The sequence below is a fragment of the Lactuca virosa genome, chromosome 3 (genome assembly GCF_052849685.1).
Source record: "Lactuca virosa cultivar CGN04683 chromosome 3, Lactuca_virosa_CGN04683_v6, whole genome shotgun sequence".
Taxonomy (NCBI): Eukaryota; Viridiplantae; Streptophyta; class Magnoliopsida; order Asterales; family Asteraceae; genus Lactuca; species Lactuca virosa.
In genome coordinates, this window is record NC_136428.1 from 267,520,571 (window position 1) to 267,530,136 (window position 9,566).

Sequence of the window (9,566 nt, forward strand, 5' to 3'; positions counted from 1 at the left end):
ACGAATATAACATATTACGATTTCTCCGCCATTTAAAATTTCAACTAATACATACAAAAACCATAACGAAGGCTATCAATGTACTACTTTTACACTTAAACACCATTCAAAATCGTTTAGTAAACTTACTTCTTCCTGTTCTTCTAATCATCGATAACATTCTTTGACCTTCCATAACAGAGTCTAGAACAAAAATTCAAAAACCCTAATTTTAGGGTTTTTACAATCGTGGTAAAATTGAAAGAAGCTACGATTATCAAGTTCGAATACACAATCACAGACAGAAATGATTTTTGCGCCATTTAAGGTTTCAACCATATTCATAAACGATTTGGCATCATTACACTTCCTATCAGAGGCTATAACAAAAAATCAAAAACCCTAATTTTAGGGTTTTCACAATCATGTTAAAAGTAAAGAAACAGAAGATTAAAAGCTATCATTGTACTACTTTTCCAGTTAAACACCATTCATAATAGATTATGAAACTTACTTCTTCCTGTTTTGTTCATCATCGACGACATTCTTGTTGGATAAGGTGTCTAAGTCCATAACTATAATTGGTATGTACTTGACCCGAGAGTAGCATGGTGTATTTGGGTTGCATGTCACCAGAACATTTGTAAGGATAAACTTTTGAGAAGAGGCTATTTATTATTTATTAATATATTATAAGTTCTAATATATTAATATGAAATCTTATTATTTAATTAGTATTGATCAAGAATTAATTTGGAATTAATTTAGTGATCAAAAGAGACTAATTAAATGTAATGGGTTGATTTGGTAAATCAATGATTCTTATAGTGTGGGCCTATGGTTATTTAGGTTGGGCTAAACCAACATGGTAGTCAATGGATAGTCCACGGAGGTTTTAACCCATAGAGCCTAAGTAAGATGAAAGGTCATGCACATTAGGGTTTACATGGATGTAACCCTAATCCTTGCCACACTATATAAGAACCGCTTTAGCACATGAAATCGGCCACTAGTAGTCTTTGGAAGTGCATAGCCGAATTTTGAGTGCAAGTAATCCTCTCTCATGTCCTCCATTGTTGTTGGTGGTGTGTGAAGCATTTGAGGCATCACATTTGGGGTGTTAGGCTCTTAAAGGTCCAAGGCAGAGATGCACAAAACCCGAATCCGATCCGATCCAATCCGGATCCGAATCCGATCCGGTCAAAATCCGATCCGAATCCGGTCAAAATCCGATCCGGTTCCAACCAAAATCCAAATCCGATTCTAATCCGATTTGAAACCGGTTTAAACCGATTTTAGTGGGTTTTAATCGGATTTTGGGGCGGATTTGGATCCGTTTTTTAGCGAATTCGGTTTACGATCCAGTATCAAATCCGATTTGGAATATAGGATTAGGATCCGACTGAAAATCCGGTTTTAAATCCGATCCGATCCGGTTTGATCAAAACTGGTTTTGACCCAATCCGTTTCGGATTGGATCCAGTTTTGAATAGTGAAACCGGTTTTTGTGTGCATCTCTAGTCTAAGGAATAAAGCTAAAAGAAAATGTATGTCATCTAACTAGTTTTGTTATACAAGTACCCATGTTTTGCATGCTAGTTAGGATAATGCTTTGGAAAATCAAATTGCATGTATAATTAGAGAAAACATAGATCCAAAGCATTTAGGGTTGTATGTGCACCTTAAAGTTGTTATGATGCTCAAAACCCATCAGTGGTATTAGAGCCGATGATTGTTTTCTATTATACTTGATGTTTTATTGGTTTTCATATTTGGAAAAATCGAATTTCTGCATTTTATCAGGTGAACTCGCCGAGTCCACTGGGTGACTCGACGAGTCCACTCAGAAATGGACCAACTCGACGGGTCTAGTTCATGTACTCGCTAAGTTGGTGGTCCAGTGTGCAGATTTTCGAATTTTGGCCAGAAATTGGATTAGGATCATTACCCCCAAACTGTTTTTTGAACCATGAAATCTGTTTTTTCATAGGGTAATGATCATGCTTGTCCAATTAAAAGATAATTGTCATAATTTCAACATTTGTATTAGTTTATATGATTAGGCTAATTTCTTGAAGATTGATGATATGAATTATCTTGTGGTTATGAGTTTAACTAGATCATGTATGTATTTTTGATTATTGTGTTAATTAAAATAATGATCTAAATGGTTTTAATGGACTCCATAACTTGTCCTCAAGTTATGGAAAACAAAAAGTCTTTTCTTTAAAAGTCATTAAACTCATAAGTTATGGAAATGAAAGGTTTTGAATAGTTTCAAAACTTGCCCTCAAGTTTTGGAATTTGTAAAGTCACACTTATGAAAACTTTAATTCCAAACCCTAGAATTTTAAAATTCAGCCCTTATACTATTATATATGTATAAGACAAGTCAGTCTTACTGTTAGTAGGTCTTATTCACGAAGCCGGTCTATAAGGGGGGTATAAGCTTACTGCCTATAAAATGACAGTTTAATGGGTGTCCACTCTCACCCACCGCTTTCTTGACTGGTGGAGGGTCGTTAGCCGAACGGGTAGGATAGGACATTAATTTTCGTTAAAAGTATAATGATAATTATAAAGTAACTAAACTTTTATTAAATTCCCAATCTTAGTTACTTTAAGAAAAATGTGAATTTGATGCTAATCCATGAAATTGCACTTTGCACCTTGCCAAGTCGTTAGTGGAGCGTGTGTGGCTAACCAGCACACTAACATGGACTAGTAAAGGTGGCAAAGGGTAGCTTGGTGTTTGTCATAGATCGGTGGAGCGTGTGTGGTTAACCGGCACATCGATTAGGTGATAAATGACATCAAGTGTACCAAGTTAATTTGCATGGTTATTCACACCTTGTTTGTGATCCTCGGTATCCCAGTCACAAACTTGAAGGGCATAATCGAGATTTAAACATGCCATTGAAAAGTTCAATGAATCTCAAAGGAATCTAGGAATTTCAATCCAATTAAAACTTAAAAATTAATTTTATTTTTCATGGTGGAAATTGGTAAATCGTCATTTACCTACCTTCAAATATTTTGCAAGTTGGATTATGGCATCCCTCTTCCAAATTGTAAAATATCGTGTTGGGTCCTAGCATTAATATTTCATTTGGGTGTTATATTAAGGACTCTTATCTAATCTACACTTTGTCTTTCTTTTTTTTCAGATGTCTTCCAACACTACTTCTGGCTCAAACCCTGCTAGTTCCTTCTCTCTCATGAACTTGTGTGGGAGAGTCATCTTTGATGGCACTAATTTCAATGACTGGATTAAGAACATCAGGATGGTCACTCGTTATGAGGACAATGAATATGTCCTAGACAAGGATCTTAAGGAAATTGATGAGTCTTCTGCTACTCCTGAGGAGATCGCTGAGTTTAGGACTGATGAGAAGGATGCCACCAAGGTGTCTTGTATCATGTTGGCCACCATGACAGCTGAACTCCATAAGTCCAATGAGGACTTCTACCCTTTTGAGATGCACCAGGACCTAATGGAAAGATACCATCAGAGTGCTCGTCAAGAGAGGTATGAAATCATCTCTTCCATGATAACAACTAAGATGAAGGATGGTGAACCCATCACGACCCACTCGCAGAAAATGCAAAGATTTGTGGACTGTTTGCTAAAATTGAATGTGAACTTCGATGAGGAGCTGGCTATAGATATCATTCTACACTCCTTACCTCCATGTTATGATAAGTTCGACATGACCTATCATATGAACAAGGAGGATGTCACACTTAGCAAACTTCAAGGGCTTTTGAGGACTGCTGAAAGTAGTCTCAAAGGTAAATCAGTTGTTACTACTCCTACCACCTCCCCTATTCTGACAATTGGACAAGGGAAGGGGAAGAAGAGGAAGGATCCTACCAAGAGCCGCAAGGGAAAGTCTCATGATGGATCCTCTTCAAGTGGGACCAAGGTTGGTTCTGCTGCTCCCACTTCCATTCCTAAGGAAGCAGAGTGTTTCTACTGTCACGATAAAGGGCACTGGAAGCAAAGCTGCCCCAAAATACTTGCAGGATGTCAAAGATGGGAAGGTTAAGGCCACCCATGAAGGTATTTATACTATTCTATCTAATAACTCATCACATTCTTGTTCTTGGGTCCTTGATACAGGTTGTTGAATTCACATTTCTTCTGATTTGCAGGGACCAAAAAGAAGTAAGGATGTGGAGCATGGGAAGATAAACTTGATCATGGGGAATAGGAAGGTTTCACCTGTCACTAAGATTGGAGTTTACTCTTTATTGCTTAGTAGTGAGTTAGAATTAGATTTGAATAATTGTTGCTACTCATCTGAAATGGTGATAGTTGTTATTTCCTTTCATGGTTTGTACAAACAAGGTTTTAGTTTTTCAATTGATAATGAAATTGGTGCTATTAATGCTTTTTATAATGGTGTTTTTTATTTTAAAGCATTGCCTTGTAATGGTGTATATGAAACTGTGATGGTTGTAGACAACTTATGAAATAATGTTTTGCACATTGTTTCTTCCAATGAATTGGATAAAGCATGCTTGTGGCATTGTCGTCTTGGACATGTCAGCAAGAAGTGCATAGGCCAACTCCAAAAGGCTGGAGTTTTGGAGTCATTCGACTTAAGGTCGGATGACACTTGCTAATCTTGCTTACTTGGAAAGATGACCAAGTCACCCTTCACTGGTACTTGTGAAAGGGGTGAAGGTTTGTTGGATCTCATACACACCGATGTGTGTGGGCCCTTTAGAACCGCCACAAGGGATGATAACCGCTTCTATGTGACTTTTACTAATGATTACAGTAGATATGGCTATGTCTACTTAATCAAACATAAGTCAAAAACCTTTGAAAGATTCAAAGAGTTTAAGCAAGAAGTGGAGAATCAGCTAGGCAGGAAGATAAAGATGCTCCGATACAATCGGGGTGGTGAGTATCTTAGTATCGAGTTCCTAGACTATCTTAAGGCATGTGGGATTGCTTCACAATTGACACCACCTAGGACACCATAGCTTAATGGTGTGGCTGAGAGGCACAATAGAACCTTGTTGGACATGGTTCGTTCCATGATGAGTCGAGCTTCATTACCTATCTCATTCTGGGGGTATGCCTTAGAAGCTGCCGCCTATAACCTTAATTTAGTCCCAACTAAGAAGGTTGCCAAAACACATCACGAGATGTGGACAGGGAAGGTTCACTCGTTAGCACACATAAAGGTTTGGGGTTGCGAGGCTTTCATGAGGCGTGAGACTCACGACAAGCTCGAACCTCGTAGTGAGCGATGTATTTTCATCGGCTACCCACAAAAATCCTTTGGTTATCTTTTCTACAGACCAAGTGACAATGTTGTCTTTGTTGCGAGGAGAGGAGTCTTTCGCGAGAGAGAGCTCATAGGCCAAGGAGACAGTGGGAGGCAAATTGACCTTGAAGAACTTCAAGAGTCAAGCGGTGAAGGAACCTCAAACACTAGCAATCAACCTGTGGAGGAAACTCATGTTGATCCAGTTGACGAGTCCGTACCTCTAAGGCGCTCCAGTAGAGTTAGTGTTCCACCTGTGTTATATGGTTTTCAAATAACATCTGAGGGTGATACATTTATCAGTGATAGCATATTGGTAAATTTGGATGAACCTAACAATTACAAGGAAGCCATGACAGGCCCCGAGTCTGCTAAATGGAAAGAGGAAATGGACAGCAAAATTCAGTCCATGTATGGCAATGAAGTTTGGAACTTGGTTGACAATGTATCGGGTTGAAAGACAGTCGGGTGCAAATGGATCTTTAAGAAGAAGACCGACATGGATGGGAAAGTACACACATATAAGGCGCGACTGGTTGCGAAGGGCTATACTCAAACTCCGGGAGTTGTCTATGATGAGACCTTCTCACCAGTGGCGAAAATTAAGTCTATTAGGGTTATGCTAGTCATAGCTGCATTTCATGACTATGAAATATGGCAAATGGATGTCAAAACCGCTTTCCTTAATGGAAAGTTGGCTTAGGATGTTTACATGAGTCAGCCAGAGAGTTTTGTCAATGCAAAGTACCCAAATAGAGTGTGTAAGCTTGAGAAATCCATTTATGGATTGAAACAAGCATCTCGCAAATGGAATCTTTGTTTCGATGAGAAAGTCAAAGATTTTGGCTTTTCGAGAAGTGGGGATGAGTCCTGTGTATATGTCAAGGCTAGTGGGAGTACATTTAGCTTTCTGGTGTTGTATGTGGATAACATACTACTCATAGGAAATGACATTCCAACCTTGCACGAATTTAAGTCCTGGCTTGGGAAGTGTTTCGCTATGAAGCATCTTGGAGAAACTGCTTACATCCTAGGGATAAGGATATTGAGGGACAGGAGTAAGAGACTAATTAGACTTACTTAAAGTACCTACTTGGAAAAGGTGTTGAAAAGATTCAACATGATAGATTCCTAGAAAGGTGACTTACCGATCCAGAGCAATGCCAAACTGAGTAAAACTCAAAGTCCGAGTACAGAGGCTGAGATAGCAGAAATGAGTCATATACCATATGCTTCCATAGTTGGTTCGATCATTTTTGCTATGAGTTGTACTCACCCTGATGTGGCCTTTGCTTTGAGCATGGTCAGCATATATCAAGGGAATCCTGGTAAGGCTCATTGGACTGCAGTTAAGAACATTCTTAAGTATCTGTGGAGGACTAAAGACTGGGTCCTTACCCTCGGTGGGAGTGATTACTTGAGAGTGGTGGGGTATAGTGACACCATCTTTCAGACCGACAGAGATAATTTCCGCTCTCAGTCGGGCTGGGTATGTACCCTGAATGGAGGAGCAATAAATTGAAAAAGTTCCAAGCAGGAGACAGTAGTTGATTCAACGTGCGAATCAGAGTACATAGCAGCAAGCGAGGCGGTGAAGGAGGCAATATGGCTGAAGAACTTCATTGGTGACCTTGGAGTTGTACCGGCTATAAAGGAGTCTATGGAGATTTTCTGTGACAGCGAGAGTGCGGTTGCCTTAGCCAAGGAACCAAGGGATCATGGCAGATTCAGGCACATTGACAGAAAATATCACTTCATAAGACATCGAATAGAAGAAGGACTCCTCGTAGCAAAGAGGGTATCGTCAGAGGAGAACCCAACAGATCCCTTCACGAAGGGACTGAGTAGGGTTAAGCACTTACAGCATGCGAGGCGCATCGGGTTGAAGGACGATATTAGTTTTAATGATTAGATAGCTTGAAACTTGTAATAGTTGAAATGTAATTGGCATTTGATGATTAAATAAAAGGTGTTTTTTATTTATAAGTAATGTTACTATCTTGTGTCAATCATTTACTATTGTTTCATTTTGCATGTTTTGACTTCCAGAATAATTATATTATTCAAACTGTCCACAATCGATCATACTTTGGAAGTAGGTATTGGGGAAAGACTGTCGTGAATTTGGCTTGTAGATTGTCTGAAGTGTATTAGACATAGCAGAGTTTGCTACAACATTCATGAGTGCTCATAAGGTATGAGTATTGGATTAAACCCACGCTTACTTGTATCACTTCATGGAATTTATCTCGAGTGATCGTGAGACGATAATATCATATAAGTCTTCAAACCAAGATATATGAGTTGTTGACTATGAGTTGGTTGTACATTGATAGTGCGAAACCGCATTAGTAACTTGATGTCATAAAACGCACTATTATGTATGATTTAACAAGTAGTTTGTACAAGCATATACTGTCAAAGTTTATCTGTTCCTTTTAGTCCTTGGAGGATTAAAAATGATGTCTTGGGCCCCTCGATGATTTTGTTTTGACTTATGTGTCGGGCCCGGTCAGAACTCAATTGATGTGTTCGATTAAGTTCTATGTCAAACAAATCAGAAATCGGGAAACAAATGCTGGACAATAAGAATGACTATGTTCCATGTATTTTTCCGGCTGATATCTTGAGAATAGAGGATTAAATGATCCCTTATCTAAAATGGCGTGTCACAGTTCGACGAAGGCTTTTAAGAGCTACAATTGCTAGTCGGTGTTTTAGGTCAAACTTGCAGCTATAGTTATTAGACTTATCCAAGTGGGAGACTGCTGGATAAGGTGTCTAAGTCCATAACTATAATTGGTATGTACTTGACCCGAGAGTAGCATGGTCCATTTGGGTTGCATGTCACTAGAACATTTGTAATGATGGACTTTTGAGAAGAGGCTATTTATGATTTATTAATATATTATAAATTCTAATATATTAATATGAAATCTTATTATTTAATTAGTGTTGATCAAGAATTAATTTGGAATTAATTTAGTAATCAAAAGAGACTAATTAAATGTAAGGAGTTAATTTGGTAAATCAATGATTCTTATAGTGTGGGCCTATGGTTATTTAGGTTGGGCTAAACCAACATGGTAGTCCATGGATAGTCCATGGAGGTTTTAACCCATGGAGCCTAAGTAAGATGAAAGGTCATGCACATTAGGGTTTACATGGATGTAACCCTAATCCTTGACACACTATATAAGAACCCCTTTAGCACATGAAACCGTCCACTAGTAGTCTTTGGAAGAGCATAGCCGAATTTTGAGTGCAAGTAATCCTCTCTCAAGTCTTGCATTATTGGTGGTGGTGTGTGAAGCATTTGAGGCATCACATTTGGGGTGCTAGGCTCTTAAAGGTCCAAGGAATAAAGCTACAATAAAAGGTATGTCATCTAACTAGTTTTGTTATACAAGTACCCATGTTTTGCATGCTAGTTAGGATAATGCTTTGGAAAATCAAATTGCATGTATAATTAGAGAAAACATAGATCAAAAGCATTTAGGGTTGTATGCGCACCTTAAGGTTGTTAGGATGCTCAAAACCCATCAGTGGTAACAGAGCCTAGGATTGTTTTCTATTATACTTGATGTTTTATTGGTTTTCAAAGTTGGAAAAATCGAATTTCTGCATTCTGTCAGGTGAACTCGCCGAGTCCACTGGGTGACTTGACGAGTCCACTCAGAAATGGACCAACTCGACGAGTCCAGTTCATGTACTCGCCGAGTTGGTGGTCCAGTGTGCAGATTTTCGAGTTTTGGCCAGAAATTGGATTAGGATCATTACCCCAAATTGTTTTTTGAACCATGAAATCTGTTTTTTCATAAGGTAATGATCATGCTTGTCCAATTAAAAGATAATTGTCATAATTTCAAGATTTGTATTAGTTTATATGATTAGGCTAATTTCTTGAAGATTGATGATATGAATTATCTTGTGCTTATGAGTTTAACTAGATCATGTATGTATTTTTGATTATTGTGTTAATTAAAATAATGATCTAAATGGTTTTAATGGACTCCATAACTTGTCCTCAAGTTATGGAAAACAAAAAGTCTTTTCTTTAAAATTCTTTAAACTCATAAGTTATGGAAATGAAAGGTTTTGAAAAGTTTCAACACTTGCCCTCAAGTTTTGGAATTTGTAAAGTCACACTAATGAAAACTTTAAAGTCACACTATATAGAAAAAACCGTGAAGTTGACCACCGATGTCTCATGCACGATTATTTTGAGGAGTACACAATTTTTGAAGGCCATTCTTTTCGCATGCGGTTCCATATGCATAAACATTTGATTTGGTGTATAGTCGA